At 36.9% G+C, this 27,628-nt stretch overlaps 1 long non-coding RNA gene across 3 annotated transcripts; it reads left to right on the top strand.

Moving 5' to 3' along the window:
- The first annotated feature begins 6,468 nt into the window (after nt 1–6,468).
- On the top strand, nt 6,469–9,249 carry LOC145556001 (uncharacterized). 3 transcript variants are annotated; one of them, XR_014091668.1, is made up of 6 exons: nt 6,473–6,713; nt 7,020–7,718; nt 8,315–8,392; nt 8,534–8,602; nt 8,705–8,852; nt 8,967–9,249. It is a non-coding gene; the product is annotated as an uncharacterized LOC145556001 (long non-coding RNA). The 3 variants fall into 3 exon arrangements; XR_014091667.1 differs by having other exon boundaries at nt 6,469–6,713; nt 7,025–8,392; XR_014091666.1 differs by having other exon boundaries at nt 6,469–6,713; nt 7,020–8,392.
- The last annotated feature ends 18,379 nt before the right edge of the window (nt 9,250–27,628 follow it).

The raw sequence follows: 27,628 nt of genomic DNA, 5'->3' as shown, positions 1-27,628 counted from the left end.
GCTCGAACTTACTCCAAGCCGGCTGGTTCGTAATCAATAAATTAATGATTTTTGCACTCCATACCGCCTGGGTTGTAGCCAATTAAACCCGGCTGTAGGGGTTGCTTTGAACAACCTCAAAGCTGGCTGCCATGGTTGCTCTATTCAACCTCAAAGCCGGCTGTGATGTGATCTTACAAGAGAGCTCAATTGTCTGCTAATCACCCATAACCGTATGTAGGGGCTGTCTCTGGTTGCATTTTCATTCAAGATCGGTCTTCTTTACCGGCTGTACTACTCATGAAGCAACTTAATTGCGAGAAGTTAGTTGGGTTTCATGCAAAATTACAATCATTATTATGATTACAAATTAAAATATATATATATATATATATATATATATATATATATATATATATATATACATTTTGATATTGCCAACTTGGTTAGTTGGAAAGACACTCAGAAAGAAGTTATTAGTAAACTTGAGTTCTTGGCCTCAAGCTGCTATGACACAAGTCAGGCGGCATCAAAACCCATGCAAGCGCTATCTTATGATTAAGCTAAAGCTCCTCCATGTTGATCTTATACCAAGAAGCAATTATATTTTAATGAATATATTATCAAAGGGGTCAATCGACACGTGATGAGTATGCTAACTCACCTTGTGAGGATATCCCGCGTGCCATACCAGACATACTCATCCAAATGCAGGGGATGAGCTCTTGTACAAACAACAAAAATTGCTGTCTGTGTAATCAATGAGCAAATTCACTTCCCAAGCCCGGTTATTTGTTATAGAATCACTCAAACGGCTTGAAATGTCAGTCGGCTTTAGGGGCTTCTTTGTTATTAAGTCCAGCTGCAGGGCTACTTTGTTCACAAAATAAGTCCGGTTGCAAAGGCAGCTTTGCTCATCAATTCAGTCAGGGGGCAAGGGCATCTTTGCTCATGAACTAACCCAGCCGTAGGGGCTGCTACCTACCTTGATTAAGCCCGGTCGTGGAGCTTTTTCCTGCTTCAATTAAATCCGGCTGCCATGGCTGCTTTGTTCTTTAACCAAGGGCGGCTGTATGTGCGGAAGGGGCTACTTTTCTCATCTATCCCTCCTGGCTGTGGGCTGCTTTGTGCCTCAATTAGGACCGGCTATAGTGGCTGCTTTGTTCTCCAATTAAATATTGTTGTGTGGCTGCTTTGTCCTCTAACAATGACAAATGTCGCATGGCAATACAACAAGGAGCTTGTGATATCTCCGGCTCCCATTCTTAAGCTTTTAAAGCAAATCAAAGCCGCGCCAATCATTGAATGTTTGAGGTAACAGTATAATAATTACTGATTTATTCTCTTATAATAATAATAATTATAATGAGTTTTCATTATTATTATTATTATTATTATTATTATTATTATTATTACTATTATTATTGAATATATTGATTTATTAATTTAATAAACTAAGTTTGAAACTTAGTAGCTAAACTAACGTCCAAGTGACGTGAGGCCAATGGCCGGATAATAAACTAAGTTTGAAACTTAGTAGCTAAAATAACGTCCAAGTGACGTGAGGCCAATGGCCGGATAATAAACTAAGTTTGAAACTTAGTAGCGAATTCAACGTCCGAGTGACATGCGGCTTATGGCCAGATAACTAAACTAGGCACAAAACCGCTTAGTGGCTATACAACCGGTCTCAACCTAGACCAGAGGCCAATAGCCGGATGGTTGCTTTTTTCATAAAATCGCCTGTCCCAACATGGACAATGGCGTCCGGCGACACCCCTCTGGGTGCGATCGTCGTAGAGAGCGGCCTACTTGCTTGCTCTACGTACCTATGCAGACGACAAAGATTGAACGACCAAATTGGTCAACTCATAGCCGTCTGACCAGAATAGTCTAAAGAACGACTAAGTTTTCGGAACACCGGATGTCCTAAGACATCTGTCGGTGACCGACCGAAGTTCTTACTTAGGCTTTTCATTCCAAAATTGCACAGACTCTCCCATTGGGGAAAAAAGAGTTGCGCAATGGCTATACAACCGTCTTGAAAAAGACATGAGGCTAATGGCCGGATGGTTATACATTTTGGTAAATTCGTCTGCTCCAATGTGAAATATGGCGTCCGGCGACACCCCTTCGGGTGCAATCGTCGCAGAAAGCACTCTATCGTTTGCTTTACGTACGCATGCAGGCGGCAAAAATTGAACGACCTCATTGGTCAACTCATAGCTGCTTGACCTGGGTAATCTAAAGAACGACCAAGTCTTCGGGAACCGGATGTCCAAAAGACATCAGCCGGTGATCGACCAAAGTTCTAACCTAGATTACCTTCCGAAATTATACAAGTCCTCCCAATGGGGTAGAAGGACATTAAGAGTATAATTGGATTATAAACACCCCAGGCGGCCATTTGCCTCCTGCCCCCAGGCGGCATTTGCCTCCTTCCCTATGAAGAGTCAGGCGGCCATTTGCCTCCTGCCCTGTGAAGAGTCAGGCGACCATTTGCCTCCTTCCCTATGAAGAGTCAGGTGGCCATTTGCCTCCTGCCCCCAGGCGGCCAGTTGCCTCCTGCCCCCAGGCGGCATTTGCCTCCTTTCCTATGAAGAGTCAGGCGGCCACTTGCCTCCTGCCCCCAAGCGGCCATTTGCCTCTTGCCCCCCTATCAGGCGACCATTTGCCTCCTGCCTTATGGGATGTCAAACGTCTCAAAAATATTCTAAGTCACCCAAAGGTCATATGACCACCATAGTGGGGCTAAAAGAAATAAAAGTCGTCATCTGTTTAGTTCAGGCGGCAATCATTATTATGATTGATTAACTTTGAAAATATCATACCATTTAAGGTATCAAACTTTCCAAGTTAATCAAATCTCTCTTTTATTGAACTAGACATATGCCGCCCATAGAGCTTTTGAACAAGAGGAAAATAAAGCTTTGATTTCAAAAGGAGTAATTCCTCTTGAAAAAGAAATTACCCCTTCCGAGGGGCTAATGTTTGGGGGTAAAAAATACCCCCTATATGTGGACCAATGCCACCTCGACACGTATCCGCAAGCTCAGCGCTCAATGAGCCAATTAGAGCCTGACACGTGTCACTCAATGATAGAAGGGTGAAAATTGGCTTTAAGCCCACAACCCTAGAAACCGTAGAACGGTGGGAAGCCAATCTACTTAGGTTAAATAACCTAAGAGGCACATATCCCAATACTCTATAAATACTGATCATTACATCAGTTTCAAGGGACCCAATTCTCTCTCCAAGGGCAATGCCCTCCAAAATTACTCTCCCCTCTCTCTACTTTCTCTCTCTAAAATACATTATTTCGGTCACTGACTTGATCGTCGGAGGCGGACCTCCGGCCCCCCCCGGGGTCCGTTGTTTTGCAGGTGATCGGGCCGTTTGAGTGTTGCATTGCAGATCTGTCTCTCGAGGGACGTACACACCCTCCATTCAGGTACGTACAAAAAACCCCAAAATAGGTGCTTTATTCACAAAATGCACCGTCATGAAGGTCTCAACAGAACAAGTACAGAGGGCACACGGCATTGCTAAGGAGTGCCGGGCTACTACTATTAATTTACCTAAGTTTATTTGTTCCTTTGCTCTTGTCATCAAAAAAGAAAAGAAAAAAAAAAAAACATCCTTTGGTATGAATAACGATTTTCATTCATTTCTTGTCTCCATGGTGCAAATCCACATACACCAAGTCATCTTTCAAATTAAATACCTGCGAGTAAACTACTCTCCAATAACACAATTGTAAAAATTGGATCTTACATGGTCATTTAAAAGGGGAAGGGGATAACTAAGAAAACACGTCCCCAAACAAAGTACGTAATTAATAAAGATGATAAATACTTACAAACTACAAAGATACATTAAAATAATTTGTGCTTCTAATATATAAATATAAAAGAAAAATTAAGGCGGTGACTCCGTTACCATTGTTAGTATGAGATCTCCAACTAACAACCCAAAATAAGATAAACTTATCCCTCTTTGATTTCACAAGATTAGCAAGTTTAATTTATTATTGACTCATCAATCAAATCACCACATAACATTTCACAACAATTCACTTTTAATTCAACGTAGACACTAGTGATTATCTAATTAATAACACAAACTAATTCATTATTACATACATATAGAGAATAATTCCTATTGAACCAAGTTAACTAACATCGATCGTCATTAAAGACTTTAATATTTCCCTTTTAATCCAGCCATCATATCACACATGTCGTGAATGAGTATTAAATTAAAATCCAAGCATTGTGAAACAATTCAATCAATATATTTCACATACCTTGTTGCCTCCAAATCATCCTTGCTTGCATACTAGTACATAGACATAATCACAAGGTAATTCCAACATATACTTGCAACAATTCAATGACAACCTTTTCATCAATCTCAATCATGAATCACAACAAGTTGTAATAATGGCATCTTATTACCATACAATAAAGTCCAAACCACAAATTCCCTAAACATGCTACTACTCTCTCCATCCCATATTTTATCCCCAATTCTAGTATTTGGGTCAAACTTTAAATAGTTTGACCTTAGATATTCATTTGTTGATAAGAGATAGTATATTCACATAAAATCTTGTTAAATTGTCTAATTGTATATTTTATTAATATTAAATCTATATAATTTTTACATTTATGAAAATGGAGATATATGTTTTAAGATAATGCGTGTTGAAAATCGTGAAAAGATAAATCAAATGAGGCATAAAAATAGGGAGGGATTGAGTAATTAGCTTTCTCAAGTCCTTGGATATGCTTCTAAAAGTCAATGTTCTCTTGTAGACTTGTTCATATCTTAATTAAATAATTCGGTTTAAGCTTTGGATTTTTGTAACTAAACTTTGAAACTTTAACACCAAATAATCATAATATAGTTATTGGTAACTCTTGTGCGGTGTGATAATATTGATTTATAAGATTAATCTTTATTCATTTGTATGAATAACGTATATTAAAAAATGTAATCATGGCCTCCTTTTCTCTCTTCTCTCTTCTCTCTCCTAAACCTAGTCTCCATTGTTAATTTTAAAGGAGCTTCTATCGGATTTCACCGGTGGAAAGCCCCAATCTTTATTTTCTTTTTAGGCTTTTGTTTTAGGTTTCAATAATGTCTCCCTCGAAAGAAAGGGTTTATCTCCTTCGAAAGACAAGGTTTTTTCGATCTCCTTCGAAAGACAAGGTTTTTCGTACTCCTTCGAAAGACAAGGTTTTATTTGTGCTTAATTTGGTCTCCGGTTGTGCGGGGCTACTATTGATTATGGCTCGAATTCGGGTTACGGAATCAGCACAAGAATTTACTGTCTTACAAAATTATGAAGCGACAACGGATCCACTCAAAAAGTAATATGATACAACGAATCGAGAATATGCCGAATTGTTATATTTATGTATTTGGATTCTTAGCCCTTCCCCGATTAATTCTTGTTTGATTTTGTTAAATTCGTTTTCATCATCGTTCATTGTCAATTGTAGATGTCGTATGGCTTACATTAATGAAATTTAGTGTCCTTTAGGTCTTCTTTAAAAAAAAAAAACAAGTAATCATGACCTATTTTGTCCATAAATTAACCCAAATTGATTACGCAAGTACTGTAATTTGTTTAATTAAGTAACCCAATTAATTGTTAAGTAAATAAGTAATCCCTATTTACTTCACTTATCTATGTGAGTAACCCTAATTTTCATTGGGATTACCCCATCTCCGTCAAGGTAACCTTAATTATTGTATTCATCGATGTGACCCCATTATCAAAATAAGTACCTTATATGGGTATATATGAATTGGACACGCTATGTACGTGGTTAGTCGTCATATATAAGATCATATCAGTATTTGTGTATAGCCCAAAATCAATACTTTAAATAATCATATAACTAATATATAAAGCTAAAATTATAGACAGGTCACGAGGCAGTGATATTTGGCGTTCTAACTTTTCGTCACATCAAGTGTCGCGCCACGTTAGATAGATTTCAATATACTTTATAATATAAAAAAGTTAGTTTAAAATTTTATTTGGATAGAATCACTACCACAAAAATTAGATTACAAATCACAAAATATAAAACGGTTATCAAAGATAGACGTTCTCCAGAAGAATATAGAACGCATTTGTGCAAGAGGCGTTTTATGAGTTATTAAATATAGAACGGTTATGTTTCAAAAAAAAAAAATATAGAACGGTTAGAATAGCTAACCGTTCTCTATTTTTTCTACTCAAATAATAAAAAAACAAATAATTATTCATTTTAGATGATACAGAACGGTCATCTTGACAACCGTTTTGTATTTCTTTTTTATTCTATATTTTTAAAAAAAAAAATTGGAGGGATATTTATGTGGACCATTGGAATATTTAGAATTACCCTAATTATTCAAAGGCTGCTTAACAGAATTACCCTAATTATTCAAAGGCTGCTTAACATAATTGAAACTTTTTATATTGCACTATCACTATTCACTAGAGTATCAAACTATCAACTGCAACTACTTCAAAAAAAACGATGAACAGTGAAACCTACTGTTGCTCAATTCACCAATAACTGCTTCATCGCCTTACCTCCCCACCGTCGTTCCACCGCCCCACTGTCGCCCCATCTCCCCACCGTCGTTCCACTGCCCCACCGTCGTCCCACCGCCAAACTATTGAACGTCTACTTCACCGCACCGCTCCACTACACCACCACTACACTTTCTAGGTAATTCGTTCAAATTTTTCTTAATTCGGATGAGTTTATCAATCTAATTGTATTAATCAATCGAATTTTTCAATTCAGCTGTAGTGAATTCATATTTTTCATCCATTACAGTAATTTCGATCGAATTTTTGGTGGATTAAAAAAATTCACAATTTTAGTTTTTGGGAAATAATTCAATCAATTCTTATAAACGCAAATAATTCAATAAAATTGCAGTTTTTTCAATCAAATTACACTTAATTTATTCGAATTACAAGAAATTCTAGTATTAATCAAAATTATTTTCGCCAAATTATTCTTACCTAGGTCAGATATCGAACCTATTTGTGAGGATGATGGTTGCCCGTGCTGTGGTGAGACTGCTGAAACAATCATACACTCCCTTTTCACTTGCTCTGAAGCTAAGGTGATTTGGTACCTTTCTCCTCTTCGTCTTTATACTAGCATGTGTGAAGACTCCTCTTTTCTGGTGTGGTGCAGCAAGTTGGAGCACTATTATAAGGATAAAATTTGGTGGGATATTTTTTGGTGCTTAGTGTGGGGAATCTGGTTGAAAAGAAACACTCACTATTTTGAGAAAAAAAATCATGACTTTAGAGAAGGTGATTTGCAAGGCAATGAATATGGTGGGTGAGTACAAGAAAGCTAATGAAAAAATTCCTTATGAGATGCGTGAGAGGCAAAGTGTAAACAAGAAGTTGTCTCCTCCTGCTGTTGGGTACTACAAGATTAACTCAGACGCTGCTGTGTTTGGTGACAACATGACAGGCTTGGGTGGGATCATGAGAGATCACCTTGGTGATGTTATGGCAGCAACTTGTTGTTTACAGCATGGGTGTTTCGAGGTGGATATTGCTGAAGCTCTTGCATTGCAGCAAGACATTGCCTGACCATTGCTTTGGATGTAGGACTGCGTGATTTAATTAGTGCTAGAAACTGACTGCAGTAAGTTGTACCAGTATTTACAGCATGGGAAATGTGAAACTTCAGCCTTTGGTGTTATTGGTAGTGATATTCTTCTCTTGGCTAGCTCTTTCTCTAGTATTTCTATTTCACAGGTTGGTAGAGATGGCAATTGTGCCGCTCATTTTTTAGCTAGAGGTAGCATTGAGTTTGGTGAGATGAGAGTATGGTTAGAAGAAGTGCCACATTGTGCTTGTAATGCCGTGCTGCTAGATTTAACTAGATATTATGCTCAGATTTTCTGTTAAAAAAAAAACTTTAATTCTCAAATTATTTTAGAAAATTTAATTTGCTTTGCTTTTCGATCTTTCATAAAAGGGTTGGTTATGAGATGTTGTGATTGAAATTCAGTGATGATTTAATCTAATTCTAGTGATGTATAAGAGTAGTCATGGTGTTTGTGGATTTTGGGTAGCTGATTGTGAAGATAGGAGAGCAGGAAATCAGAATCTTTTGGAAGTGAATTATAATAATATAAGGTGGCAGAGTTGATTAAAGGAAAATTTCTTATTGGTTGATTGTGAAGAGTTGAACTTGATACGTTAGTGCCCCTCCTACCCTGACACTAGTAATATTTGTTGATTATATCTGCATCCTACTTTTGAAACTATAATGTCAACTTATCCATCTCTTAACAGTTAACAGGCACTTTTGCTAAGTCATCCAAAGAAAGACATGGTGACATTGCAAAATAACAACTGTTTATAAAGTACTCCGTATGTATCTTTTTCATACTCTTTTCTTTATCTAGCTTTTCCTTTCATATAAGTTAAATTCAACCAACATTTAGAAGAATGGATGTAGTACCTAGAAGTGCTACTAATTTTAACCTCTTATCTAAAAATGTGTTGATGCAGGTTTTCCGGTCTATAGATTCAAGTTTTGTACAAGGATTTCCAAAGGATGTTCAGGAGGCTGAGTCTTAGGTTCATTGACACGATGTTTTGCTTTTGCACTAACTGTACTGTTAGCTATGTATTTTCGATAATGAAGCTAATTTGGACTCAATGTACCTGTATTCATTGCAGAACCTGGTTTGTGCGAAGAATTTGGTGATAGACAAGAGCATCCAAACAGCATACATTGAAGCAATCAGATCTGGTCAACATTTCATTTATATAGAAAACCAGTATTTCCTTGGATCATCATATGCTTGGCCAAATTACAAAAATGTCGGTACGAAAATTTTTGTTTCCCTTTCTTATAATCTTGCTGTTGAGGTTGTTTAGAAAATGTGAATGTTCCTGTCGGATTCGATAGCTAGTTTGCTTAATGATTTTGTACTGGCAGGTGCTGATCATTTGATACCAATGGAGTTGGCCTTGAAGATTGTTAGCAAAATCCGAGCCAAAGAGAGATTTGCTGTCTAAGTTGTCATCCCTATGTGAATTGTAGATCAATATGGTATTGGTATATCTAAGCATTATTTTTTTAAAATCAACATTAACTAGAAAGGTGTTTTGATATTAAACTCAGGTATTTATTTGTATAGAACAAATTTTGTATGGATGATTCAATTTAATTGTGGTTGGATGTTTTAAATTATATATATGAAGTATATTTTGATGGCTTTCGTCGTATTTGAAAATATTTTTGTTAATTTTATTATACAGAAATTTATATTGCACGTATACAGGATCATGGATTTATTTTTACATAGGAAATGTGAAAATTTTCTTAGATGATAAATGTACAAGATAAAAAACAGGAATACAACAAATACAGGTCTAAAATGAATTTCAAAAATAATACAAATTATTAAAATACAGGAATAATACAATATAAAATACGTAGAGAGGTAATTCGAGATACATATGGCTGGATATTTTTATTTTTTAAAAAAACATTAGAGAACTGTTATCTAACTTAACCGTTCTCTATTGTAATGCAATATAGAACGGTTAAGTGGCCTAAACCGTTCTTTATTCCTTTCTTAGGGTATGAATTTAAGAAAGGAAAAGAGAACGGTTGTGACTAACAATCGTTCTCTATATGTGATTATATAAAACGCCTAAACAACCCGTTCTCTATACTTTATACATCGCTTAGCAGAAGAACGCCCCTAAGGCGATCTATAAAGCCTATTATAACAATTCTCTAAGGCCTTTTATGTAGTAGTGAATTTTATAATAAAATTGTTAGTTTAGTGTTTTATTTTTGATAAAATACCAATATTTCAGATGTACAAATTGAATTATAATTTTATTGAAAAAAATTATTAGATTATAATTATAAAAATTAATAATATTTTTTTTAGCGAAGGAAGTAGTTTGTTTAAAGCGTAAAACATCCATTTATATACTAATCGGTTGAAATAATATACTTCACCGTCCAATAGAATTTTATTATTACGTAAACCTATCAATTAGGGTACGGTCGGGTCATGAGTCATTTCGAAATAGGTCACTTTAGGTTAAAAGTCAAGAAATGATCAACCCTTACCCAAATTTTAGGGTTTGGGTCCACCCAACGGGCTTTGAACTATTTTATTTAATTAATTATTTGCTAAATTTTTATTTTTGTAAATACATTAAATTAAAACGAACATTTTCACCAACATTATTATTAGTCATTACATGCCTGCTATATTAGTCACATTAAAAATTTGATATATTACAAATTTATCTTAAACTTGATGTATTAAAAATTTGATACATTGAACCGTCACAAAAGCACATCAATTCCTAACTAATTTTGTATCAATGATGTATTTTAAATTTGATATATTAAAAATTTATTTTAAAATTCAATAAACAACACGGGTATCGCATGGAGCACAAAATTAGTTTGAAATAACCACAAATAATAAAGGTTAAACATCCCAAATCATAAAATATGTAATATTATTAGTCAATGCGTTTAAAACCCTAAAGAATTAATTAAACCTACTTTTAATTTATAATTTGAGTAATCTGAATAATTAAAATAGTTATCAATTCTAAATTAATACTAAATCATATGTATATTGATACATAAACATTCGCATTCCTTTGTTTTTTTTAGCAATGAAAATAGATTAATTGCATAAAGATTATAACTTGCACAAAAAAAAAAAAAAAAAAAAAAAAAAAAGAAAGAAAGAAGAAGAAGAGAGAAAGAAGCAAGACGGACTGCCTAGCCCTGAACTGGACTGTGCGTTCGAGAGAGAGAGATTGCTCTTTTTTTTTGGAGTAGTAAGTAGAATTGTAAGGGTTTTTGGGAGCAAATAGTATTTGGGCTTACGAATTTCCTAAGTTACTATTTGGCCTCAAAGTGGGTCGGGTGAAATTTAGAAGAAAGGAGAAAATTGATTTAACTGCAAATTTTTACCTACACCCCACAGCAGGGAACACTGCCTGCACCCCCTCCACCATCGGCGCGTGTTTAGCCCATGCCTTTTCATTTACGAATTTTCTACAAATTTTATAAAATGTTCATTTATGCATTGGTAAATGTTCATTTGTATATCATAAGATGTTCCTTTTTATGACAAGGAGTTTTTTGTTCAAATTAATATATATTTTGAATTGAATTTTAAGAATTTTCTAACAATAAAGATGAGAGCAAATTTATTTATAAGGATTATTGCATTCAAATTATTTTTATTATAAGAAGTATTGCATCATGCAATGTTCATTTTTGTTTATCCGTGTTTCAACCGATGTTCATTTTTGTATTATCAAATGTTCATTTCAAGAGTTATGTATAAGTTTCATAGTAAGATGTATGCAAATACATACGTCTTAAATTATGAAGAATTTATAAAAGGATAGAGAAAATGTAGGAAACTAAGGGTGAGGGGTTGTAGATATTATGGTAATTTAGTGGGGGGGGGGGGGGGGGTAGACAATTATGCCTAAAGGGGTGTGTAGCTAACAACAACTATTGATTTAACAAGATTTTTTAAGGGCATTATTTGATTGAGAGAAAATATATTAGTAGGGTAATAAAAGTCAAACTAAGCAAAAATGAAAGTAGACAGGAAAGGAGGAGATAATAATGGTTGCTTGTAAGAAAAATATGCAGTGATGGTGAGCTATGAGCTGAAGAAAGAGGCTCATTTTGTGGGTAATAGTTATACTAGGGGGGTGTGTAACTATTATGAGGGTAATGATTCTTCCATCTCTCTCTTTTCCTCATGAAACAACTACCTTATATCATTTGTAAACATCATACCTCCTACAACAACACCTCTAATTATTTATATTTTTTCATGTTTGACTTTTATTCCCCCTTAATATCTATTAACTAATAACTAATACTAAAATAGAACATGCTTACGTCATTTTTGACACATGTCAAGCTGTCATTAAAAAATTTCCCTCCAAAACAATATATGATGTCATCTTTAATTTAATTTAATTTATGCCTTTTTTTTTTTATTCTCCTTAACTTATTTTTTTGGAAGTATGTTGTAAAGTTTTATTGGGAAAAACATGCATCATTAATGTAATATATTGTATACTTCTTTTAAAAATTTTAAATAGCACTAACAAACAATAATTTTTTTTCTCAATTTTAATACGGAGTATTAATAATTTTAGCCTTAGTACTTCATTTTTCTTATACACATTGGCGAAATGCACATTGTATTGTTTATTCCACATGAGTTGCCTCTTTTTTGTTTATTTATTTATTTACTAGATTAGACTCGTGCGTTGCACGATTTAAATAATTTTGGTATTATGCATATGAAATAATTTTGTAATCATGCATACAAAATTAATTTTATCATTTGTGTAAAAATGAGTGGCAATTTTTTATTATTAAAAAATGTATAGTGTAGATAAAAATAATAATTGTTTTAAAAAAATTAAAATAATAATAATAATTGATGACATCGTCAATAGAATTGGAAGGAAACTTTTTAATGTGAGAATGACACGTAGGATAATTTAAGGGATGATGATGTCAGCAATATTTTATTTTAGTAATAGTTAATAGATTTATTTATTTATTATAATGAATTGCCTCATATTTATATTATATCACAACATTATTAAAAAAATATTATTACTACCATGCATTGCATGGTCACTAATCTAGTATTACCCCCAATCCAAACATGTCCAGGTAAGATGATGTTATAAACCCTGCTTAATCAGTACCTCTCATAGGTAATGTCAACTCCGTAGGTCAATGCTTAAGACTAGATGGAAAATGTAGCGAAATCCTCTACTCCAAAGTAATTGTATTTATTTGGTGGGTTTGAACTTGTAATTTCAAAGTTACAAAGTGAGTTCCTCCACCAACTCCACGAGCATTTTGGTTAATTGGATTAGCAACATTAGAATGAGCTTGCAAACACTTTAACCTAGCTACTCTAACTCAATATTTATGTACTATGTAGTAAATAAAGTAATTTATTGGTAAAAATTGCATTAAAGTAGTTAAATTCATATTTCATCCGAATTAGATGACATATTTCTTTTATCACGTTTGTCAATGCAAAAATTCAATCGAAAAAAAATCTTTAAATATACTATAGTAAAAAAAATTCATAAATGACTAAGGTTTTTTTATTTCTCTAAATCATAAAAGTTAGTCAAAACAAAGTTTATGAATACTTGATTATATTTATTGTTATTGCTTTATCACATCTTTTATGCATGTTTAAAGAGAATTTGTACTTGTAATCACGCTTCATAAGATAATTAATAATCTTGTTAGGGTTAATATGATTATAATTCAAGTGATCGCCAATAATAGTTTTATTTGTGCATTAATATTCAACCAACATAGATTAAAAAGGTTTAGGGTAAACCTATTGATTGCATGTTAGTCAGAAAGCGCACATGAATACGATCAGAATAAAGTAGAGGCCTATTATTAGGGCAGGTTCAATCTCTTTTAGGTTGGATTTGTACCTTCATCTCCGAACTACCAGTCATGGTTTCAGACCTATTGGAGTTGACGATCTCCTAGATCGTTAAGGGGTGTAATCTTCACCCTGTCAACGGTTTACAAGTTCCTAAAACTTGTTGGCGACTTTTTTGCTCTATCTTCTTTTCCTTTGGACGCCACCGTACTTTAGTGTATGATTACAGTGGGGTTCAAGTTTGGGGTAACGCTTGAAATATTCCCTACAGAAATATTCCCTACAGTTTTTTGGCAACTCCGCTGGGGAGGATTTCTATTTTAATTCCTAAAATTTATTTTGGCAATGATTTAGAATGAGTGGATGAGACTCGAAAAGTTCTAAGTATTTCATGTGCGTAATTTTGATTAACATTATTGTCATATGCATAAAAAAGATCTCATTGGAAAGACCATCCGTAATGAGTTAAAACATAGGATTTTTACACGTAGGAAATTTGAGGAATATCTTTCACAACTAGGATCGAAATAATGCTGCGCGAAACTGGAAAATTTTATCGAGCACAGAAAGCTGCTGAGGCATGTAGGAACTAGCGTCAGCGAACAAAGATTAGCGCCAACATTTTGATGTTAACGCCAGACGACAGCTTCTGTCGCCAGGCGCTAAAGCCAAAAGATGGCGCTGGCCTCCGTTTGCTGGCGCCAAGTTCTTCCAATACCGAGCCAGAAATATGCGTTCTAATTTTGACTAGTTTTTAGCACTATTTGCTCAATCCTACTTCCTAATTGTGTTTTTCTCACTTTTCTGAAACCCATATGTGTTTTACATATGGACATAACCCTCTGGGAATTCATGCTCCATATACCTGATTGAACGCTCTGAGCAACAAAGGGTACATCCGATAATGTAAAATTCACCAAACCATGGAAGCGAGTTTTTCTAAACTCGCGGTGTCCCATCCACTCGCGCCAACCCTTCACGGTTAGGCTTCCGCGCGGTGCATCCGGACAATTAACCATGGACCCTCTATTGACTAACCCATATCCCGAACTTTAGAGAACTAGAGCCATGGTTAGGTTGCAAACTCATTGCATCATGTTGTGCCTACTTGACTAATTGTGCATTATTGGTTGTGTATACTCTATGTGTTTTTCCTAACCGTTTGTTTGGCTTGTGCTAAGATTAAATAAATTGATTTATGACTAAAAGAACTTTGCCTAACTACTTAATTAATTAATTAGTTTGAGTAAATAAAGTTTAATATTTAATCAGAGTTGACTTAGTACGACTTTAGGCATACCCTGTAAAGTAATAATACCGAAAACAGTTTCAGATCGACACTCTAGCAATGGCGCCAAAAATTGAACTGTAGCGCCACTCTGTGGAGTGTATCTCCTGGCGACAGTCCTGTCGTCTGGCGCTACACTACAAAGAGAGGCGCCAGTCCTATCGTTTTGGCGACAGTTCGGTTTATCGCTCGAGTCATCACCTTATGTCTAATTGAGCAGTTTTCTAGTCGATTCGGTTAATTTTTACTGGTAATTATACCTTGTCAAGTCATTAATCAAGTCTAAGCACTAAGTCCCATGGTCTTACATAAGAGTCAAAGCATACCACTTACACTCACCATATAAAGCACACACTAATGTACACTTTGACCATGTCTAAGGGAGTCTTGTATGCACGTTTTTCCGTCAATTTTTTTAGGGGGTAAGTTGGATATTAATCCTCCAAATAAATCAACTTGTTTAAACCATATACGTAACTCCCAAAAATATATACCTTATTTTTGCCAAAAATATGTACCTATTTTTTACTTTTTCACTTTCAAACCGTAAAGTCAAGGTCAATTCGAGTCAAATAATTAAAATAAAAATGGTTTAATTTACAGCGCGTGGTCAAGAAAGGAAGGGCGTTTAATCAAAGACAACCTTTTTATCCAAGTCCAACTTTTTGATAAACCCATCGCTCGTAAGAGGAAAGCTAAGATAATAATGGCAACTCAAGAGGAAGTCAATGAGTTCAGGAACCAACTGATTACTCTGACTGAGGCGTTAAAGGTTCTAACCCTCAAGATTGATGATCCTGTGAAACAACAACAGATGGACCTCATGCAAGAGAGTCTGGCAAACATTCTAGCGACTACAAGTTTCAAGGGATTAGCTCACAAGGGGTCTCGGTGGACAAGGAACTTCTTCCGCAGAAGTTCTCTGCCAACGACATCCCAAAATTCAAAGCAACTGACAACCCTTACTTTCATTTAAGAGCCTTCAAAACAATAATGAGTATTAAGGGTATCGACAAGAAGGTGTTTCCCTCTTTGTTCTCACTATCTCTCGAAACCGTTTGCCAACAATGGTTCTTTTCTCTTGAGAAAGAAAGAACCTCTACTTGGGAGTCCATAGTAAACGCTTTCATTGATAGATACAAATGCAATATTCAAGTTAAGACAGACTATAGGGAACTTGAAATCCTCAAGCAGAAAGAGAATGAAGGTTTCACCTCTTTCTTTAACAAATGGAGAGAGACCTCTGCTAAGATGATTGAGGTGCCAAGTGAAAAAGAGTCCGTAAAGTTATTCATAAAAAACATTCAAGAAAAGTACTCCAAGCATCTCAAATACCAGAATATTCTCCATACCTTCAAGGCCGTCTACGATATCGGAATTAATATTGAAGACAACCTGGCTAAGTTGAAAGCTGCTAACAATAACTCTAACAGTGGCTGGAAAGGCAAGAAGAACGACAATCCTTAATCTTCCAAAACTACCCACTCAAATAATGTTGGTACCTTTAACTTAAGTGAAGTCCTTGCTATGAATAATCAAGGACAAAAGAAACCATTTAGGAAGAACTTTACTCCTATTGGTATGACTTATGACACCGCATTTGACCGATTAAATGCAAAAGGTGTTATAACTTATATTGGACCATTTGGGGACCCACCAGTCAAGAAGAGGATGGCTAATTGGAACCCCAATGCACATTGCAAGTATCACCAAGGTAGGGGCCATCTCTCAGAGAACTGTTGGAAGCTTAAGGAAGCTATCCAAGACTTAATCGACAATAACAAGTTACCATTGCCCCCTGCCAGTAAGAAGCCAAGTATTGATAATGCGCCCCTCGCTCACTCCTTGGCCATCTCTGATGAGGAAAACGAGGTTGATCCTTCATCTCTCATCAAACCTGTCGAAGAAATCCATGCTATCGAAGAAGAGGAAGAGATCTTTTTCGATGCCATGGATAGCCTTCCAGAATTAGCAAGTAAAGAGGACATACAGTTGCTTACACTGTCCATGTTGGAAGGATCAAACTTGCTACGTGAAGCCCTCGAAGTTGTGAAGAAACTTCAAGAAAAGTATGACGAGGTTCCACCCTCGAAAAATAAACCTAGGAAAGAGTACACACCCATGGGAATGACCTACGATGCGAAACACTTTCCTTTGCAAGTAATCGATAAACCCAAGACGAGTAATAAACTCTACACTCCAATTGGGATTCCATATGCACAAATGTTCAAAATGCTCTCCGAGAGTGGCGAGGTCCCTCTCGAACTGAGACCATTTGAATCATTAAAAAGGATAGATAGATTTTATTGTCAATATCATCAATCGGGGGGTCACACTATTGAAAACTGTTTTAAATTTAAGGATTTAATTCAGAAGATGATTGATAATAAAAGACTAGTTCAAGTTCCACAAGAAGAAGACGTAAATATTAATGGAGTTTGGGACAACGATGAAGAAGACGTTTACTTGAAAGACATGGTAGGACCTCCTCCTTCGGTGTCATATGCCATGGATGACTTCTGGGTAGAGGAAGATTCATCAATAGACGTCCTCACAAGATCCGGGAGAATGCAACCTCCTGTTTCGACACAACCTATGCCAACCACACAGCAAGTTCCCATATCCATCATAGAAGCAATGACATTGTCAAACAGTTCAAGAAAACCAAGGTTGAAATGAATGTATGGAAGCTTCTGGCAACATCTCGAGAGCATAGGTTGGCTGTAATGAATGCCTTGGATAAGATAGGGATAGATTCTGACACCACTCCTGAGGGGTTGGCTAACTTCCTTACGAGTGATCTCCCTAGTCCTATCAACTTGATCACCTTTTCCGAAAAGGATTTACCTCCAGAAGGTGACAAGCATTACAAGGCGTTAAACCTCACAGTGATTTGCAAGAGAATGAACGTCCCTATGACTCTTGTAGACAATGGATCAGCCATTAATGTCTGTCCACTTAGAACTGCGAGAATGCTAGGCATAAGGGATGAATACCTAACCTCGTCAACGCAAGGAATAAGAGCTTACGACAACACTCGTCGTCAAGCTCTTGGTAAAATTACTATGAACATAACGACGGGAGCAATAGAACACGCTACTATGTTCCAAGTAGTAGATATTAAGGCTTCGTTCAATCTATTGTTGGGACGCCCTTGGCTTCATGACCTAAAGGTCGTCCCTTCATCAATCCACCAACAGGTAAAAGCCATAGTTGGAGGAATTCCCATTACAATCGATGCTTCACCCATGAGGATTAAAGCTATAGAGAATCCAATAATTAATGTGGAGCACGATGAAGACGATGAAGATCTGTGGGGCTTTAATGAAGAGGTCTCCTTAATCGAAGAGGATGAAAGGACCCCTCTCTGCCACGACCCCAACTCCTATATGATCGTGAACGCTATTCTAAAGAAGCAATGACATTTTCCTGTGATGACCCTAGGAAAGAAGAAAGGAATAGCAAAACCGCTGGAATTATACGGCTTCCCTAAATTAGACACTTTCGGACTGGGTTTCGAACCGACTCGGGAAGATCTCAAGCGAGCCCAGGAAAAGTCAAAGGTACGTAGGGACGCTCGCATCCACAAGAAAGAAATCCCAATGGAACATTATCCTCTTACCCTCAATGGAAAATTTATAATAGAAGGAGAGGACTATCCATGCTATGAATTTCCCGAACCATTTGTCGTAAATGGCATAAGGCAACTGAGATTCGAGATTTTCTTAGATTGCTACTTCATAGACGAAATCCCAACTCCTGTCCACAAGGAGAAAGCACCCCAATGCTTTGACTTTAATGTCATGGGATTACTATTCGGGCGAGAAAAAGATGAGCCAACATACAAAGAAGATAACTCCTCGCTCATCCAAACAATCCTACAAAAGCGAAAGCTTTGATCCCTCAAAGCTCAACACTCCAGCGGAAGGGTCACTACAAGGGTGGCGCAAGACCGTCAAGGTGACTACTCCAAGAGGAAGGGAAATCGCTATCACAACAGGGCAAGGACCAATGTTCGAAGAGTCGTCTGAGTCAGAGTCAGAGTCTCTCCCTATAGAGTCATCTAAGTCTTCAGTTGTAGCACCCCCTCCTTCTATCTCTTCCCCTAGGATAGTTAGTGATCAAATCCTTGAGGACATATCCCTCTTTGATGTAATGATCTCAGAATTTAATAATATGTCTCCTTCTCCTTACTCCTTGCGTTCTTCTTTAACCCAAGATGATGAGCATTGCTTAACTAACAATGAAAATGAAAAAGAAATTATTAAAGCAATGGAAACACTTGAAAAGAAAACACCGATAATTGAGGAAACGGAGACGGTTGATATCTCAAATGATTCAACCAATAAAAGAGAAGTTAAAATCGGATTAACACTTAATGAACAAGAAAGAACCGGTTTAATTAACTTACTTAAAGAATTCATCGATGTATTTGCTTGGTCATATGAAGATATGCCAGGCATTAACAGAAAAATAGCTCAACACACCATACCATTAATTCCAGGAATGAAACCTATAAAACAAAAGTTACGTCAAATGAAACCAGACGTAGCTCTTAAAATAAAAGAAGAAGTTCAAAAACAAATAACTGCAGGTTTTATCAAGGTATCCAAATACCCCGAATGGGTCGCCAATGTCGTCCCAGTTCCGAAAAAGGATGGAAGGGTAAGAATGTGTGTCGACTATCGAGATCTAAATAAGGAAAGTCCAAAGGACGACTTCCCTTTACCACATATCGATATTCTGGTAGATAACACAGCAAATCATGAACTTCTCTCATTCATGGATGGATACGCGGGCTATAATCAGATTCTCATGGCGGAAGAAGACATGGAGAAAACAAATCTAATTTATCTAAGTAACCAATATTTTAGGGAATAAAATCTATACTACAAAGAATAAGTTTAGAGAGAAAAGAAACAATAATAAAGAAGCCTAGGGTCACAGGTTCACCAATAATTAATATTCTGTGATAAAACATAATAATTAATAATTAACATTGCACAAATAACATTATTAACAGGCTCTCGCAATTTATTAATCAACATAGATCTAACAGGCTCTCGCAATTTACTAGATCTAAGTTCCTATTAAAAATAGCCTTAATATTAAATTAACATCTACCATGGGGTACTTACTGCTACACGGTAATGCCATTCGGGTTGAAAAACGCGGGTGCTACTTACCAACGAGCATCGACTGCCTTGCTCCATGACATGATGCATAAATAAGTTGAAGTATACGTGGAAGATATGATTGTAAAATCAAAAGATCGCCCAGGCCATCAAATAGCCTTGAGAAAATTCTTTGAAAGGCTAAGAAAATACAACATGAGGCTAAATCCATCTAAGTGTGCTTTTGGAGTCACCTCAAGCAAACTTTTGGGTTATGTCATAAGCTCTAGAGGAATAGAGATAGACCCAACCAAGATCAAGGAAATCATGTCAATGCCACCGCCCAAAACCGAGAAGCAAATTCGGGGATTTATTGGCCGGTTGCAATACATAAGCAGGTTCATATCAAAATTGACAACAATATGTGAACCAATCTTCAAAAAGCTTAAAAAGAATGTACCAGTGACATGGGATGACGAGTGTCAAAAAGACTTTGAAAAGATCAAAGCCTATCTCGCAAATCCTCCCGTATTAGCACCAGCGCTTCCGGGAATACCTCTTAGACTGTACTTAACAGTCACCAAAGAGACAATGGGAGCCATGCTAGCGCAAGAAGTAGAAGGCAAAGAAAATGCGATCTATTATCTAAGAAAATGGATGCTCGAGTATGAAGCACGCTATACACCACTTGAGAAATTGTGTCTCGCATTGGTGTGGGCCACAACCAAGTTAAGACATTACATGCTCGTTCATACAGTCTTTGTAGTTTCCCGATTAGATCCACTCAAGTATTTATTCGAGAAATCTACACTCAATGGGCGCATATCAAGATGGATAGTCAACTTAGCCCAGTTCGATGTAAGGTTCATGCCACAAAAAGCTATCAAAGGATCTGTGGTTTTGGATTTTCTAGCAGACTTTCCAATAGAAGACTCGATGCCAATACACGACAATGAATTTCCAGACGAAGATTTGATGGTCACGGAAGATGATACTTGGACCTTGTACTTCGATGGAGACTCAAACTAAAAGGGATGTGCCGTTGGAGTATTACTAGTATCACCTAAAGAAGAGCATGTTCCAATCTTCATAAAGCTTGATTTCGACATTACCAACAACGATGCTGAATACGAAGCATGCGTGGTAGGCCTTAAAACAGCTTTGGCATTGGGAGTGAAAAAGTTACGGATATTCGGAGACTCTTCATTGATCATCAATCAAATCTCCAAAAGATGGAAAGTAAGGAGCGAAAGCCTAGCCCCTTACCAAACCTATCTGGAAACTCTCACTAATCAGTTAGAGAAGGTGGAATACACATATCTCAATACTACCCATAATCACTTGATTAAATACTACCCATAATCACTTGAGTAGGACACTAAAGAGAGCTACATTTGGCCTGATTCCTTAGAAAATGATACGCAGGCAACCCTTTACGGGTGCGGCCACTTTATTTTTTTCAAACCTCACATCTCAGACTTAATAAAATATTCAACAGAAGATCGACGAAACATCGGCGTCACAGAAAAAATTCTGGCACCAGCCGATGAACCTTAGCGCCAGACGACAGCCACTGTCGCCTGACGCCAGACTGTTGCCTGACGCCAGACTGCCGCAACTTCGCGGAGCCAATGTTCTGCAAAATATCTGGGAATATTTCGGAAAATTTTTGACTTCCGTACTCGAAAAAATTTTGGAAAATTAAATTTTCGGTTTTCATTGCTTTAATAAATAAAATTTAAAGGAGATAATTTAATTAAAAAGCTGGAATCTCATTAATAAAATAAATTACATTATTGATGGAATTTAAATAAAGCTTAAATAAATTAACTTTGAATTTAAAACTAAGTCTAATAATTGAAAGTTAAGCAATGCTTTTAATCTTTTTTCTCTTTTTTGCCCTCTTCCAATTCTTATCTGCGTCTTCTTCCTCATCCATAACTTTAGCTAGTAGGCATCCTTTAGAGGACCTACATTTAATTTTGGAGTAAATAGTTTCTCCTTTAGCTAGGACCCCATGTTTCTTTTCTACCCAAGCATTCTTCTCTGTAGTGTCAGCTTTCCTTTTTCCTTTATCCATCGCAGAGCTTTTCTTTTTAGGCATTGTAGGTGTTTTGAACTTTAACAGGAATCACTTTGTCACCTAGACGGCTCTTCACATCAGTTTTACTCTGATTTTTCTTCATGTCCTTTGAAGGTTTCTTTAGAAGCCACCTCTTCACATCATTGGGTAAGGAAGGAGGAACCTTTTGGGTAATCACCTCCCATAAAGGTCTAGCGCTCCAATAAGTATCAAATTTGTCTACTTCTTGAGAGACAAGGAACTCATAGGGACGACGAAGATCCCCGGAAGGAATTGTTTGAAGTAGGCCGTACTGTCTTTTTACCCTGCAGGGATAATAAAAAGTCATTTGGGACAAGCTTGGAAGACGGCAGAAAGGTTGCTTGTTAACACCAACCATCTTTTCTATTTTCCACCAAGGGATGACCCACTTGATGGAAAAATTGCAAGACCCGAAGACCTTCTTCCATTCATGGCGCCCCATCTTAGAAAAGCGTTTCTTCCTTCTCACAAAGCAATTTGGAGTGTACTTCTCAATATTGTTTGGGGGACTAATTAATTCTAGTATTTCCATTAGCCACATCTGTAAAAAAATTCAACGCAAATAAATTATTATTACTATACAAAAATATGTTTTTGATTTTTGTGATTAAAAATATTATTTTTCTACCTATAATAAAATTGGAGAGCCCCGAAAAGGCGCTTTTGGATTCTTCTTTATTTCGTCAAGACTAAGCATAGTCTCTCCAACTATTAATGGCATTGGATTTCTCCCAGATTCTATCTGCTCCAAAGCAGTTGATATGATTGCTTGACCCTCATTAGTTCTACCACTAGTGAGAAGATATTGGTTAAGCATGCAAAAAAGAAAAGCTCTTCTTTTATAAACATGAAAAGACTCAGAATAAGGTCTATCAAAATAATGGCGAGCAAATTCTTTCAATTTAACTATGCTACCATCTACTATTTTTGTTAGATCTTTGTCTTTTAAATTGAAGAAGCGTTCAAAATCCTTATAATAATATTCGTTTATTCTAGGGATTACTACAAGATCTAATGCAGGGAAGCCTAAAATAGCACCGAATTCTTCCGGCAAAGGGCTAATTTCATCATACCCTAATCTAAAGCAATGAGTATCCACATCCCAATATTCTAGAGCGGTATGAATAAAGTCTAAATCAAGATCTACCCCTTTGACACCATAAATACCCCCCATATGAAACACATCTAACTCTTTTCTCTCCTTGGCATTAAGAGACCGACACCATTCATGAGTGAAGTTGGTAAAACTTTTAGAGACTAGAGACATGATTTTTATTTTTTCAAGAGCTAAGAATATATTTAATCTGCTGAAATTATGAAGAAAATCGGCTGGACAGGGGGCTATTTATACACAAAATCGGCGCAGTTTTAATCCGGGAAGGATTCGGGGTTAGCATTCATTAGCGCCAGATGTCAAACATTGGTGCCTGACGCCAGAGCCTGGCGCCAAATGCTACACGTAGCGCCTGGAGCCAAACGCTACGCGTAGCGCCAGGTGGCACTAACGTGTTTTAAAATACGAGCTTTCCAAAAACCGCGTTTTTTGGCCTGATTCAAGTCTGACCAATGACTTTACGGTCTTTTTATTCTTTTTTTATCCTTCTTTTTTCCAAATTTTATTTATTTCTTCTTAATTAATACAACTATTATATTAATTTTATTATTTTTCGGATTTTATTTAGACTAACTTCCAAGTTTTTTATAAATCCAATATTTTTTTACTTTTATTTTTTCATTTTTTTTTCTTTTTGGGGGAGACAGTCGGATACCCTCCATCAATAATAAAAATGACGGAATTTTTGCGCAAAATTAATTTTCACAATTCTTTGCACACACAAACATGCACATTAAAAAATGAAAAAAATAATAAATAATAAATAAATACTGAATAAACTCATAAGTAATATGTATATATAAGCATGTCTAAATAATGAGTCTAAATAAAGGCAAAGTTCTATATAAAGTCAAAATAAAATTAAAAAGCACAGGAACAAACTACGGTGCCGGGAGACGTACACCCATCATCTCATACAACTGCGCCATACGAGGAGTAACCTCTCCACTAGCTCCAGCTCCAGCTTCAACTTCGGTCTCCTCGGGAGGTGGAAAACTCAGCACAGGACCCGTCCACCCAAGATCAACCCGAGGCTGAGGCTGCGGAGGCTGTTGCGGTGACGAGCCAATCTCGTACATCCCACCACCTCTAAGAGCTGAGGTAGCTTCTCCCTGGCCTATCGACGCAGCATGTGCACCCTCAAATGAAGAGCCTGAGCCCTCTGCTGCTTCGGTGCGGGCAGCCTCAGAACGACCACCTCGACCGCCAGAACCGGTGTGGCGACGTCTCGAGCTAGACCTCGCCGGCTCCCTTTGTACCTCGGGTCTCGTACGGGTACGAGAAGGAATGGGCTGACCCTGCAAAAGAAACTAAAATTAGACATGCAAAATAGAAGCAGTAATGCAAAAACGTAAGAAGGGAAACTACCTCCTGGATGGCGTCGTCACTAGGGTTGGTGTAGGGAATAATTTCAAGCGTTAACCCCCTAGATTGAACCCCACTGTGATCATACACTAAAGTACGTTGGCGTCCAAAAGCGAAGAAGATAGAGCAAAAGAGTCGCCAATAAGTTTTAGGAACTTGTAAACCGTTCACGAGGTGAAGGTTACACCCCTTAACGATCCAAGAGATCGTCAACTCCATAAGGTCTTGAACCAAATAAGGGTTCGGGGATGAAGGTACAAATCTAACCTAAAAGAGATTGAACCTGCCCTAATAATAGACCTCTACTTTATTCAGATCGTATTCATGTGCGTTTTTTGACTAACATGCAATCAATATGATTAACCCTAAACCTATTTATCTATGTTGGTTGAATTTAATGCACAAATAAATCTATTATTGGCGATCACTTGAATTATAATCATATTAACCCTAAACAAGATTATTAAATATCTTATTAAGCGTGATTACAAGTACAAATTCCCTTTAAACATGCATAAAAGGTGTGATCAAGCAATAAACAATATATAATCAAGCAACATAATGATAATCAAAATAATAAAATTATAATCATAACAATCATAATTAAAAATAATCATCATAACAATAATTATAACAATTATAATCATAAATCATAAAGAATAATCATGAATCATGTTAAAGCATAATAATAGCAAGATCCTAGGCATGATACTAACAAGATTAATAACAAACCCTAGCATGTCACTAAGCATATAAAAATCCAATCTTTAACCCTAACATGATACTAACATGAATAAATATTAGGAAGAACATAAAAGGCATCATACTTTTAATCACACTTGATACTAAAATTACCCTAGACATGATACTAGGAATCATAATAACAACCTAAGCATGAACTCTTTATCATAACATCAATAAAACCATTAAAGTACTTACTTTGATGCCTCGTACCTCTTTCTAATAACAAAATGCACACGTTAGTAACTTCAAGGAAAATAAAAAAATCAAAACAATAATTAAATTAAATAATGGAAAGAGAGATTTGGGACCAAACCCTCAGAAATTAAACCTTTCACGTCTAGGGCGAAGGCAACTTCGAATATAGCTAGGTGTATCTAGATCTAATGAATGCGGACTTTTTATATATTTGAGAGAAGCTAGTTTAGAAAAAGAGAGAGAGAGAGAGAGAGAGTAATCAAGAGAATCTTGATGAGAGTTGGTGAATTGTAGATGAAAACTGGTTATCGAAAACAGAGTTTTTAGCACGTTATTTGTAAAGAAAATCAGCCAAAAAGATAAAATATCAAAACAAAGCTGGCGCAAATAAAATTGAATTGGCGCCAACGCTGGCCATTGGCGCCAACGTTAGCACCAGGCGCCAATGCTGGCGTCAGGCGCCAAGCGTAGCGCCAGGCGCTACAGCTGGCGTTTGGCGTTGATTCAGAAAATCACGCGTTTTCTTAAAATCAGATAAAAATTGTCGTACAAGAGGATAAAATCGTATTTTCCTCAAAAATGCTCTTTGATTTTAATTAAAATACTGAAAAGTAAACAAAAGTCAATTTATCAATGCTAATTGAATTAGGAATGAAAAGAACCTTCTAGAAGAATCTAGAAGACTAAAACCATTCCTAATTGCATTAGGAATGATAAATCTATATTAGGCCCTCCCCTAGATCATTGGGCTGCATATAAGGCTCAAAACGGGTCCATTTTAGTAAATTGGCCATAACTTCCTCAATATTCATCGGAATTGGGCTTATAATATATCGTTGGAAAGCTCTTGTCAAGCCCCATCCAACTACACTACTATTGGACTCATATCATAGACCAACCAAACTGGATTGACTATTTTCTTAAAATAAGTTTTCAAAAACAGAGAGAAAAGAAAAGACATTAAAACTATCCGCAACACTAGACTTTCCACACTTTCACTTCATTCGATTATGATTCGACGTGAAAGGTACTCATCACTGGGTTTGGTTTTAGGGAGACAAAAATGGGTGTGACAAGTCACGACGACATGTAGCCACGTTCCTCATCCGAACGAGCTGGCTCCGGAAAGAATCTATGCACCGTGCCATCGCTGTAACCACCTCGCGCGAGAACTGTCAAGAAAATAAAGTCAGTAAACATGCATAACATATATGGACAAAAGTTGCAAATAACTAAGCTTACCCGAGTCTGATGGCGAGGAATCGACCGCTCCACGAAGCGCTTACCCTCAGGAGCTGGAGGAATCATCTCCTCAATCGGCCCGTATGTCCCCTGATAATGAATAGACATACGGGGTGGCACGAACTCAGTAGGTTCAGCCTGACAAAAGCAAATCGAAGTCAGTAAAACATTAATTGGGGGCTACTTAACGAAAAGTAAAAGTTGAACATCATACCGCCACCTCCTCAGCTAGTACAGGGACTGGAGCTAACAACGGCAGTAGCTCCTCCTCATAGCACCGCCCTGGGATCGTATAAGATCGCCAAGGGGTACCAGCTCTCTCTGACATGCTCACCAACCTCGCGGCGTTGAACATGTGACGCGGTGGAGGAGCAGGAACGACAAAGGTGTCCGAGGAATGCTGAATAGCAACCCTCTCTCCAAGATACGCAATCGCTCCATATGTCCCCAAGAAATAGCGACGCTCAGTAGTATACCCCAGGGACAACCAAGCCGACCCACAGCCGGTACATCACGTCAGGCTCCTGCAAAGAACGCCTATCAGATAAGAATCTATCGAAGGTAATGCAAAGTACACAAATATACAAAGAACCATACCGAGATGATTAAATCTCGGACGTAAGCAGTGGACATCCCAGCACGGCGGCTTCCCCAGGAAGCACTCACTGGAAACCCGCGTGGCGATGGTCTCGCTGGCGCAACCGAGGGAAAATACTCGTAGAACCAGATCTACAAAAGGCAAAAATTATCAGCAAGTGCTAATCAAAGCTTAGAGCTAAACTTTATGGGAGATAAAGTATACCTCTACGACCCTCCAAAAGCCAGATAGAGCGACGTTCCCCGTGAAGGACCGGTGTTGACACGAGTCTCGTAATGCTCGGATAAAGTCAGCATAGGCCAAGCTGACCCAGTCATAAGTCCCGTTCAAGTGTAGATCACGGACTGTAGGCAGGTAGTAAAGCATCACTCTACTACCCCTTTCAGGGAAG

Source organism: Chenopodium album, chromosome 8, assembly GCF_948465745.1.
Source record: "Chenopodium album chromosome 8, dcCheAlbu1.1, whole genome shotgun sequence".
Classification (NCBI taxonomy): domain Eukaryota; kingdom Viridiplantae; phylum Streptophyta; class Magnoliopsida; order Caryophyllales; family Amaranthaceae; genus Chenopodium; species Chenopodium album.
This window is presented reverse-complemented; position numbering and strand designations above follow the sequence as displayed.